The sequence below is a fragment of the Tasmannia lanceolata genome, unplaced genomic scaffold (assembly GCF_043159265.1).
Source record: "Tasmannia lanceolata isolate RefF3 unplaced genomic scaffold, GAP_Taslan_0.1 ptg000005l, whole genome shotgun sequence".
In the NCBI taxonomy this organism is placed as follows: Eukaryota; Viridiplantae; Streptophyta; class Magnoliopsida; order Canellales; family Winteraceae; genus Tasmannia; species Tasmannia lanceolata.
Window position 1 is genome coordinate 16,639,273 of NW_027518682.1, and position 12,392 is coordinate 16,651,664.

The 12,392-nt window shown below is 37.5% G+C and overlaps 1 pseudogene; it reads right to left on the bottom strand.

Annotated features, from left to right (window-relative positions):
• Nucleotides 1–3,542: 3,542 nt before the first annotated feature.
• LOC143876394 (pectinesterase 2 pseudogene) lies at nucleotides 3,543–6,022 on the bottom strand (annotated as a pseudogene).
• Nucleotides 6,023–12,392: the final 6,370 nt, after the last annotated feature.

Genomic DNA, 12,392 nt, shown 5'->3' on the forward strand with positions numbered 1-12,392 from the left:
TAGAAGATCCATCTTCGAAGAGACAGAAAGTTTTCAACCTATTTTATATAATAATTCAGTCAAGTCAACAATTCAGAAAGTTTTCAACCTATTTCATCAAACACATGTCTTTTCATTTAATACTAGATATATATATAGTCATACCGTAAACATCATCAGCCCATAGACGCTAAGTCCAGACCATCCACAAATATGGTGTTGTTGGAACTCCTTACCCAAACCCATCAACTGCATGTCTAAATAAATCTTCTACCCGCAGTTTTTATCTACTTGACCACTTGTCTATGGTTAGCATTCTGCACACGCAGAGCCACACCCTACACGCCCTTCTCGTAGACCCAACCTATCCTTTCTACTCTCTAGAATTAATCATAGAGCAGATATCTAACTTGAACATATATTTGCACAATAAAAATCAACATTATTGCTTCTCTTGGCATAAACCAAAACGAGGCTTGATAGATCATGGGCCTAGAATCATGCAATAAGGAATAACATAAGATCATTGGATGAAGATGAGATCATTTGGGTAAAAAGAGAATTCAACAAATCATAGGTAGCATGACCTCATATTGAAGTGCATGCATCATAGACTTTCTTACACATACAAAACCATTACCTACTAATTTTTTTTGAATGGCCGCGGCAACCTTGACCTACTTATATTAGAGATATAAAAGAGTTTATGTAAATATAGATGATACATTAGGAGACTAATCTCCTTAGGAATCTTATGTATTTACATAAGCTCTTACAAGAAAAAGGGGTCTTGTAGGATCTCCTGATTTTTTTACTTTTCTAATAATTTGCTCCTTTTTCTCATTTTTAACTTTGTGTATCCGTGGTAAGTCTGTGTGTCCATGATAATCTTGTATTATAGGTATGGTAAGTTTGTTTATTTTTCTGTTAATTTTGTGTATCCATAAATTTTACTCATCCATGGGAAGTTTGAACGTTCACGAAATGTAAGTGCATCCATGTATCTTTGTTACATCTCTATATATCTGAACTGGTTTAGTGGTTTCAGAATCCTTTTCACATTAAATAGTAAATTTTCGTATATGCTACGTACTGCTACCTGCCCGACCATGATCTGATAATTGGACGAATTACTCACCTTGTTTTACCATTTTTAACCAGTTGTCAAAGACCTTGACAAAGCCTTCGAGAGCTGGTTTGAAAAAAGGTAAAACAAAGTGAGTTTGTCCCATTATTGATTTAAACATATTTGTGTTTTACCAAACACGAACTTCCATGTTTATGTGTGGCATGCATGTACATGTTTTATTATTTTACGTTATTTAATTTCATCATCTTCCTCTCAAAATGGACTTTCATGAAATATTCACATCGTTAGGTGAACTACGTTGTCCTTGAGATTACGTTTTTGTCCGGAATAAATTAAGGACCTAAGTACGATAACTCTATCTTTAGGCTAATCGAAATACACGTTTCCCTCTCTCTCCCTTTACATGAGCTGCTCTGATGAAACAGGCGTTCCGCAAAATACCTTTTGCAATGGACCCTAGAAAATCCCCGATAATGATGCACAATTGTTAGGCTATCTAGGAGTTTTTATATGGTGTGAGCTAGGGCTGCAACAGGGTCGGGTTTTTCAAAACCCAAGCCCAACCCTGGATCCCATTATCTCGGCCTTGGTCTGCCCTGACCCTGAGTCAGGGCCGAAAAACCTCAACTCGGCCGTAGCCCGCCCTGATTGGGTTGGGCCAGGCTGGCCCTGATTGACCCTAGTGCAAATACCTGTTAAGCGTGGTAAAAATTAAAGCAACCACATATCATATAGAAGAAAATGATCAATAAACAAAGAAAGGGAACAAATAAGACAAAATGAATTCAACAACATGACATGTAGCAGAGACAATTAATAATATTGTAAAGAAACATCAATCTAAGATAATAAAAAATATTAGCAAAAGAATCATACACAGATGATTCAATTCTATAATAGAAAACCAAGAGGCGGGCCGGGTCGGGCTGACTTGAGGTATTAACCCTGAACCTGGCCCGACCCTGAGTCAGGGCCTAAAAGATGAACCCTGACTCGCCCTCAGGGTTGGAAAATCTAGCCCAAACCCTGTTCGGACTCGGGCGGGTCGGGGCTGACAGGGCCAAACTTGCACCCCTATTGTAAGCCCTTATAGTACCGTATTTTTCAAAAAATGCTATACAGACCGCACTATAGGATGATCCAAACCGTCCACGTGATGGGCCACAACGTAAATAGGTTGTGCCCAGAAAATCATTTATGTAGGATGATCCCAACCGCCCTATCTATAGAGGAACAACATATTACGGAAACCTCCTAGATCGGAGGGCTAGGATCATCCTATGGAAATGGTTTTTTGGGCACAACCTATTTAAGTTGTGTTCCATCACATGGACGGTTTGGATCATCCTATGATGTGGTCCGTACAGTAGTTTTTGAAAAAAAAAAAATTTACAAATATGATGTGGAAATAAGTAATTGGAAATCCACAGATGTGGCAGTTTCCTTCACCGTCTTTGCTCCTCAACCTCTTCCCTCCAGTAGGAAGTACCCCCTTCCTTCTCTGTCTCCCTCAACATGAGCTGGTGGATCTATTCATTTTGTATTCAAAACTCAATTCCAAATCGAAATACAAAATATGAGGTATCCAAACGGGCCCTAATGGATAAAAGGAATGAAGGAATTAAAACCGGGACAGAATAGATGGGGACATTATGGCGCCATTTGTTGCGTTCTCAAGGGATGATATTCTTATTCCGGCAGAATCGGAATGGGGATGCTGATTCTTAATTCCTAAATGTGAGGCTATCCCATAGATGGGGCTACAAGTTAGGTTGATCCAGAACTCCAGACCACCTACCTGGCAGCCCTGCCTTCGATCTCCATGGTCCAAAAAATCTTATTGATCAAGAGATCGTAACCATCCAATCAAATGGGCTTTGGGTTTTGGATCAGATAGTTTAAATCATGTGACCAACATTTTTTCAGCCCAATGGAGATCTAAGATGTGAACAACTCGGTGGATGTTTGATTGAAAACAAGGTGGGACCACCCTAATTAATGTTACACGGCTTAAAAGTTACTTAGGCATTCAAGATATTAATGAGACTTGGGCTATTTCCAATTAATGATTGGGCCCATTTGAGAGAAAATCTACATCTATAGGATTAAAGCCATTCAAAATGTCAAAACAGCATACAAGCGATTGTTGGTGTTTTTTCTATCAGGAGTTTCCATTTTGAGGGCTCTTTCCTAACAAATACACGTTTTCGAAAGAAGAATATAACAAATAGGAAAAGTAAAACTCTCCCCTTTATTAATAGAATAATAAGGTATACACAGATTAAGTTAATCCATGAAAATACATAAGATAGAGAAAAATGAGAACCCTGTTTTCGACATTTACAGGATGATTGACATATAATACAATGAATGCAACAACTATATCCTATCTTCTACATAAAATTAATCACATTTTATCATAAAACAATGAATAGAAAGCCACCAAACTCTTGTAGAGACAGAAAAATCCATCTCAAAGGCCTGAAGTGAAAGGTACACCGGTTGCCGGAATCCATGAATTCCCGGACAAGAAGCTCCCGACGGTGAATTTTCCAGCTTCCGTCGCACTTGTAATGACATGATACCCTGACCACTTCACTCGGCCACCTGTGGCCGCACCCGCGCCTGTGTTCATATACTCTCCATAATATAAAGTACTTAAAGCAAAGTTCCCACTCCATTCAAGCCATCCTGCAGGAGCAATCAAGCTATCTAGAGAACTTTTCATAAATACTGTCCTCGAGTACTGTTGCCATGGCCTACCAAGGTATGTCTTGAAGGAGCCTTGAACTGGTCTCAAGTCCGAAGCCGCAGTAACTCTTGAATTGTGAATTGAAATCCCTGTGTTCTCGTTTGGGTCCGTTCTTCCTTGAGCGGTGACCGTGTTCTGCTGATTGCTCATGGGTCTCCTGACATATATGTTGCAATTTTGGAGGACGGCCGCGGCGTCCCCGAATATAAAGTCTATGGTCCCATATATGTCACACTCGCGGTAGAATTGGCGTTGGGAGTAGGTTTAGTCATATTGCTTAAAAGTTACATGGTCTTAAGTTTTACAAAATTCCATGAAATTAATTAGTTTTGTTTGGATAATCTTTTGCTAAGCTTTAGGCCCTCTTTGGATTCCACCAAAATTGGTTCTTATTTGCGAAGAAGACTATTTTAATTTAATAATGTAATTTGCAAAACGAATTATAGGATTAGAAATTCTTTAACAAATAAATTCTTGTAGGCTCTCTTAGTATTCTTCCACATGAAAGTAAAACTTGAAACCACTTAACAAGATAAAGAAATTTAGAATTAAAATTTCATCATGAAACTTACCGAAGGTCGCCGATGCAAAGGTCGTGGAACCATCTTGAACATTCTTAGTGCCTGTAACAACAGTAGCATCGATTCCATCACCGATAAACATTAAATTGTTCATCGACTTCTTAATTTTGACATTTTCACTATAAACACCAGCTTTCACATGGATAACAAATCTCTTAGTCCCACTCCTTAGCCTCGCAGAAGCAGCAACAGCCTCAGAAATTGTCTGGTAATTTCCTGACCCGTCTTTTGCCACAATAATATCAGCTTGTGAGGCTGCGCTCGATGACTGAAGAAGCTTTCGATCAGCAGCTGAAACCCATTCCGGGAACCGACTCGAAAGCAGCCGCCGCCCACCACCTGACTTACTCGACAAAGTGGTAGCTGTCGAAGCCGCAGCCTTGTTAATAGCAAGTGAATTGCAAATCAACTTTGACACATTTCCTGTTGGTGTAATTAGGGTTTAAGCCAGGATGCTTAAAGCATTACACCCAAGGTATCTTATTTGGAATACCAAGTTTGTTGCCTCCAACCCTTATGTATAGAGATACACTAGGGTTATAAGAAGTTAATGGGCTCCAGCCCAAATGGGCCCACTACACCTGATCCATTACCTATTGGGCTTATATTAGAACATACATGGGTTATATTATATACCCAACAATTCCCTCCTATGTTCTACATATAGCACAATCCAATAGATAGATAATGTGATGTCCAAACAAAATTATTGAATCATCCATATCACCATATCAATAAAGATTTGTAATCCAACTGAAAACAAAATTACTTTAAAGAATAACCAAGAGTTTTAGAAATAATCTAAACTCAAACATAAGCAGTTTCATATGTAGGTGAACTATTTAATCAACGGAAAAGAAAATAATAACAAAAATAGACAAGTGACTCTAACTTTCATTTTCTAAATAGCAGGAGTGATATATTATGAGAAGCTCTTTGTGTGAGAAGAAAATGAGAAGCGGTCTCATTGGTTTCTTCAAGGATAATTTTAGTTAGGAACAATGGGATCAAAAGACTCATGTGATTCCTTTGACCCAATCAATTAGCCCCTGTTTGGATTGCAGGAATTTTCTGAAAAAGTTTGGAAAAGAAAAGGTTTATAACATTTCCTACTTCTTTACCGAGAGTTAAACCTACCGTAACCGAATTTTACTTATAGGGACCTTCAATTTATAATAATATTCCTCTAAATTAACCACAATCATATTATTTCCCTCTAAATCATGAAAAGACAAAAAAAATCCCAAGGAAAGTTCGGAATTTGTTTTTCTTGCAATCGAAACAGGGCTTAGATTTGCTTCTCAGAGAAAGTGCTTCTTCAAGTGTTATTTCACTATAAAACTTAGAAAAAAACTGATTTAGGTTTCTTTTAAATTTTCAATTATAGACTTTCATTTAGGTAGCCGCTCCCATTGACATATAAACAAGGTTTTAAATTTCGGTTTCGATACCGGTTTCTGACCCCACCAAAAATAAATTTCGACCAAAATTTCAAAATTTCGGGCAAAAACCAAATGAAGGGATATAGCATCTATAAGCTGCCACCTCAAATGAAGGGATCAAGCTGTCATCATGTTGGTGGGACCAAATGAAGCTTCTCCTTTCCTCGTATAGCATCATTTCTCACACAAGTTGATGTCTTAAGTCAAAACTACACGTAGGCAGCTTAGAAGCATCAAACACATTTATGGTTGTTAGGCAACTGATTTGTGGTCTGAGTCGTGTCTATGATTCATGGAGCATTTTTTGAGGACTTTCAATCACACAAGGAATAAGACAAGATCATTGCATAAAGATGAGATCATTTGGGTAAAATCAATTCAATAGAATTCAACAAATCATAGGTTACATGACCTCATAATGAAGTGCATCATAGACTTTCTTACACATCAAAATAAATTACAAACCATGACCTGCTATTTTTTTGAATGGCAACCATGACCTACTTATATTAGAGATACAAAAGAGTTTATGTAAATATAGTTTATACATTAGGAAACTAATCTCCTTAGGTATCTTATGTATTCACATAAGCTCTTACAAGAAGCAAGTGGTGTTGTAGGGTCTCCTAAGTTTTTTACTTATCTAATAATTTCCTCCTTTTTCTCATTTTTAACTCTGTGTCCGTGGTGGTTTGTGCATCCACGATAAGTTTTATAGGTATGGTATGTTTGTTTATTTTTCTGTTAATTTTGTGTATCCATAAATTTTACTCATCCATAGGAAGTTTGTACATTCACGAAATATAAGTTCATGCAGTATCCACAGTAAGTTTATATATCCATGGTTAGTTACGTTTGGTTATTACAGAGAATATTGCATATCTTTGAAGTTTGGTAGATCCCAATGCGTCTTTGTTACATCTCTATATATCTGTCTTGCGTACCTTATTAATGGAGAGAGAGAGAGAGAGAGAGAGAGAGAGAGAGAGAGAGAGAGAGAGCCCACATGGGTCATGGGTGGGGTCAATTTTATCCCACCCATGTGGGATAAAATTATATATTTTACATCTCATCAACAATTAAGGATGATTCCGCATTCTCTGATTCGTGGAGCATTTTCTGAGGCCCCCACCATATGCATGGATTTGGATTTGGTACAAGGGTATTTTGGTTACAGAGTACATGTTTTCATGTGGGACCCAAAAACTAATTGTTATGATTGATCTTGAGGGTGACTATTCCCTTAGTCGCATTAGCAATATAAATAGGGCAGTGATAAATCACTCCCCAATTGGATAAATCGACTCCCCATGTGTCTTTCTCTCTCCTCTTGGAGGGCGGATGTAAGATGAACGATTAAGTGATCCTTGATACTTTCAAAGTCTCATATGAAATTATTAACTATAGCCTATAGGGCACCACTGCCATTAGTGCAATTGACAATGAAGGAAACTTAGAAATGCTAAGAATTCTGTTTGGGAGATTCTAATAAAGAAAGTGGTATGGCTTCCTATTAAGTAAATGCGGTCAAACAATCATATTCCATATATTATCACCATTAAACCTTTGATTTTAGATTTTAAATGGTGATAAGCTCTAGGGCCAATCATAATCACTTCTCATCACAATACTCAAAAGGTGTCTTTGGATAGCCGAAATCAGGAATCAGAATTGGCATCCCATTCCGATTCCACCTGATTACGGCATTTGATTCAAATAAATTAACGGCATTTGTTCAATTTGTGGTGAAGAAAGTTTTGGAACTGGTAGGTGTTATTTTTTTCTTTGCTCCTGGCCGATGCTGCTTTTCATATCCTGAGTTTTTTGTACTGCTTACAGTTATGAAGTACTGAGGAAGGGGTTCAGTGTGACTTTTAAACAGAACTGTCACCTAAATGAAATGGTTAACTATTGTTTTAGGAATTTAAGCAGTCGTAATTTGCACACTTGAAAATGTCATTCTGATTTGTCGTATGCTGAGCCCCAAATCACTGTTTTTTCACATCAGAGGTTTTCTGAAAATGGTTCAAGAACTCTTCCTATTGATTGCAAGACTGGATGAAAAAGTGAAGTTCTGTTCTCATTATTTTTCTTTCGGATTAAAAGATTTAAGAACAAAGGAAAAAATTAAAAAAAAAAAATCTTTACTTTATGGTAGCATGCATGCATCTCTAGTCCATGGGAAACGAATAAATGACAAATTCACCTTGGGATTGACAACCAAAAAAAAAGAAGGCAACACTACACAGAAATAGGTAACTCTTACAGTATAGGTCTACCCAATTTGCCTATGTTACTTGGATCCCAAACATTTGTAGTATCCCGAGTATCCAGCAATGATACTGCTGTTGGATCCTTCAAAACAATGTATGGGACGACCACATTTAGAGGATGCCCAACCACTCTAGTTTTTTCAAGTGCTCTAAGGGATCACAAGTTTATTGTTTATTTAATATCGATAGTGATGGTTTAGTGCATGGGTGCTTACATTTGTAGTATCCTAAGATGTTCATAAATTGAACCATTCAAAAGAAAAAAGAAAAGATCTTCATAAATTGATTGATCACGGCACTGAGTAGTTTCAAAATAACGCCTATGACTTGGTTCACACACACCCACAAACACACGCGCGCGCACACACACAATGGACAGATTTTTGCAGGTTTATACACACACACATCCTGATCCTATCGAGCTGATTTTTTGGGCACACCCTATCTATGTGGGGGGCCATCAAATGAATGCTTTGGATCACCCAAACAATGTGGCCCCAACTGTTATTTTAAGCTAGGGAGTAGAAAAGTTATCTACTCCAGGGAGTTCCGACTCTTCTCTCTCTCTCTCTCTCTCTCTCTCTCTCTCTCTCTCTCTCTCTCTCTCTCTCTCTCTCTCTCTCTCTATATATATATATATATATATATATATATATATATATATATATGAGAAAACGGTTCCTACACATATGTGTAGATAAGTTATCTACACACTAGCTTAAAATACAGTGGGGGCCACATTATTTAGGTGATCCAAACCATTCATTTTTAAGGCCCTCACATAGATAGGGTGTCCACAAAAAATCAGATCCATAGGATCATCCTAACCATTCGAACTGTGGAGGCAAAAAATGGACTAATTTGTAAAGGTTTAAAGACATCCATTTTACCTCCACAAATCGTAGGGTTGGGATGATCCTATGGATCTGATTTTTTGTAGACACCCTATCTATGTGAGGGCCTTTAAAATGGATGGCTTGGATCACCCAAACAATGTGGGCCCCCACTGTATTTTAAGCTAGTGTGTAGAGAACTCTTTACACATATGTGTAGGAACCGTTTTCTCTCTCTCTCTCATATATATATATATATATATATATATATATATATATATATATATAGAGAGAGAGAGAGAGAGAGAGAGAGAGTGTGTGTTTCTGCTCGATAACGCAGATAAGCTATTTGCGGGAGAGAGTGTTTCTGCTCGATAACACAGATAAGCTATCTGCGGGATCGCCTAGAAACACGTCCCTATAGGTTAGGGTTCCAAACCCTCTCGAAGATGGGTTTCTCTCAAAGGACGAATCAGAAGAGGAAGGGAAAGTCGATTTCAGGCGAAGAAGATCAGTCGCGCCGAAGCTATGGTCTGGTTTCTTCTTTTTGCTAGGTCGAGGAAGGGAAATAGATTTGGGTTTTATTGTTCATGTCTCGAAAATGCATAAACAGTTAAAAAGTCGATTTGTATTGCGTATTGTTCATGTCTCGAAATTTTTGTATTGGAAATGCCTTGTGTAAATTGTTAAAACGGGGGGACCCACGTTAAACCACTTTTTGGTTACAATTTTCTCCCTAATTGATGTGGAACTAAACATTCACCAGTATGCTTCCTGTTTAGTAATAATTATTTACCTCTGTCATCTCATGTTAACTCATGTTGTACTTCTGTTGAGGACCATTGTGGAAAGCAATCCATTTATGCTTCCTATTTCTAGATGTCCTGATTTGATTCGTGTGTCACATTGGAATATTATGAGGTTACTTCATTGGAGTGTTACAATGACACATTGATACATTGGCTGGTTCATATTCACTCACCTTCTTGTTCAAAGAAAGATATTTCGACTTGCTGTTTTGGAGGGATGCAATTTGTTAAAGAGAAGAAATTATTCTACAAAAATTATTTCCCTTTTTGTTTCTTTTTAGCAGCGTTTCAAAACTTCAATATTTTGAGAGACTAGAAACTTCTATAATGAGCGTACTTGTTTGTTCTCTTTGCTTACAGGTTCAGATCATATTTGTGAGAAGGACGGAATCTGGGCTGTTTTAGCTTGGCTTTCTATCCTTGCCTTAAAAAATAAGGACAACCTCAACGGGGGAAAGTTTGTGATTGTGGAAGACATTGTTCGTCAGCACTGGGCTACTTATGGTCGCCACTATTATACTCGATATGACTATGAAGTATGACATGTCAAGGCTACCATGCAATATTTTAAGGCTATTTCCTTTGGATCAAATTAGCTAACCACCCTCTTAACCGGTTCATATTGTTTTGCGAAGAACGTTGATGCAGGTGCTGCAAAGGAGCTCATGTCATATTTGGTCAAACTGCAATCTTCTCTTCCTGATGTTAACAAGTATTTCCTCGAGCAGTTTTCCAAGCTGAGATTCTTGTTTATAAAACATTCAAGTTTGCTTGATGTTTGTTCAATGGGCATTGCATGCTATCAAGTTGTTGGGCTCATCTCTTAGTTAATGATTTTACTCTAGATGTTTGTTATGTGTACTTATTTCATTTTTTGTAATTCATTAGTTATGGTTTTAAAATCTAGATGTTTGTTATGTGTACGTATTTCATTTTTTGTAATTCATTAGTTATGGTTTTAAGTCTTGTTGTTTTCTAGCCGGTAAGTTGCCACTTCTGCTTGTGAATTCCCACCTTTTCAGTTCCCTATATTTATCATATGTAGCTGGTAATTCAATGCTTTTACCTGGTAATTCAATGTTTTTACAAAGAGTAAGAGTTCTGCCTTGACGTTAACAACTTTTAGCCTTCTTTTAGTTGGTTGCTTCCATCCGAGTCCTCCATCCATGCTTCCATGTGTTGATTTCTTCCCAAGGAACAATATTGGCGTTCAAATTAGTAAGAAGTAGAAATTCCCCCAATTCTATATTATACAAGTATTGAAGATACAGCTTAACTTTCTAGTTTGTGTACTTTTTAGTCCCACAGCACTTGCATACTTGCATTGTCGTAAATCATCAGCCTCTTTTTTTCCCAGTAAGGTAACCAGTATCATTCAACAAAAAAAAACATGCCCAGAAGTACAAAGGATTTACAAACGGGGCCGAGATTACCCCTCAGCTAAAGCCTCATGGCTGACCCTAGCTTTTGCCAGCGGCTCAGGGATCTCATTAGCCTCCCTTACAGCATGCATAAATTTATAGCTTCTCACTCTATCTTTATTAACTATCTCATTATTGATGAGTTCCAAGCGCCATGGACCGCTGCTATTTTCTGCTCCACAAATAAAGGAATCTGAGAATCACCTTTGACCTCAAGATTACCATCAAATCTTGAATAGAAAATCCTCTACCCCATCAGTAATGCTTCCGCTTCATCTTAAAAGGAGTCAGTTTTAATGATAGGTCCTGAAAACTCCCAGAATATGTTGCAATTGCTGTGTCTAAACACTCCACTGATTCCTGAGGGAGTAGGATTCCTCAACGATGTCAACCCATCAAAGTTGAATTTGATGGAGCTGATGGAGCCTTCTCATAGTATGAGATTCTGTTAGTTCTTCCTTTCTTAAGCATATGTCCTAAAGCTTACTCCAGAAGGGTAGATTATGCCCTTCTCTGGGAATAAATGGTGGGATGGACAATTCGGAATAAATGTGCCGTGGGAGCATGCACAACTTGCTTTTTTACCCCAGGAGTGCATTCCGCTGTGAAGGCCATACTCTCTAAAATGAGCATATGGTCCTCATCAGTTCTGTTTTCTGTCCCGGAAGAAAAAAAATCAATGCAATTTGTTTCTTTTCAATTATTTATTGTTTTCAATATGGTCATATGAATGCATCTAAAATCTCCACAATTTACCTTTCTTAGCACTGGACACACACCTGATTCTCAATTTCTTACTCCTTGAAAAGTGATTCTCCTCCCGAGCAGCTCTGTTTCTTTGCTTTGAAGAGAAAGATCAAGTTAAATTTGTTTCTTTCTAATTGTATATTCTCTTCGTATGGTCAGACATATAATAAGGCATGCTATTCAAAAAAGGAAAAAAAAGAAGACATAATTAGGCAATGTATGCTTTAAAATATCAATTAACTCCACCAGTTCCTCACTTAATATTTGGGAAAACTTACAACATTAGTTTAAGTTTTAACCCATATGCGAGACAAGAATAAGTATGTAGACCTTAATTATACTTGTCAGGAAAATATGGATTGTGCTTTCCAGGAAAATCTATTTTCTTAGTTTCTTAGTCGTTTGAGAATGTCAACTTTGTGGGACGGAAAACTTAAGATTACAATCTTTACGGTACTTTTGCAA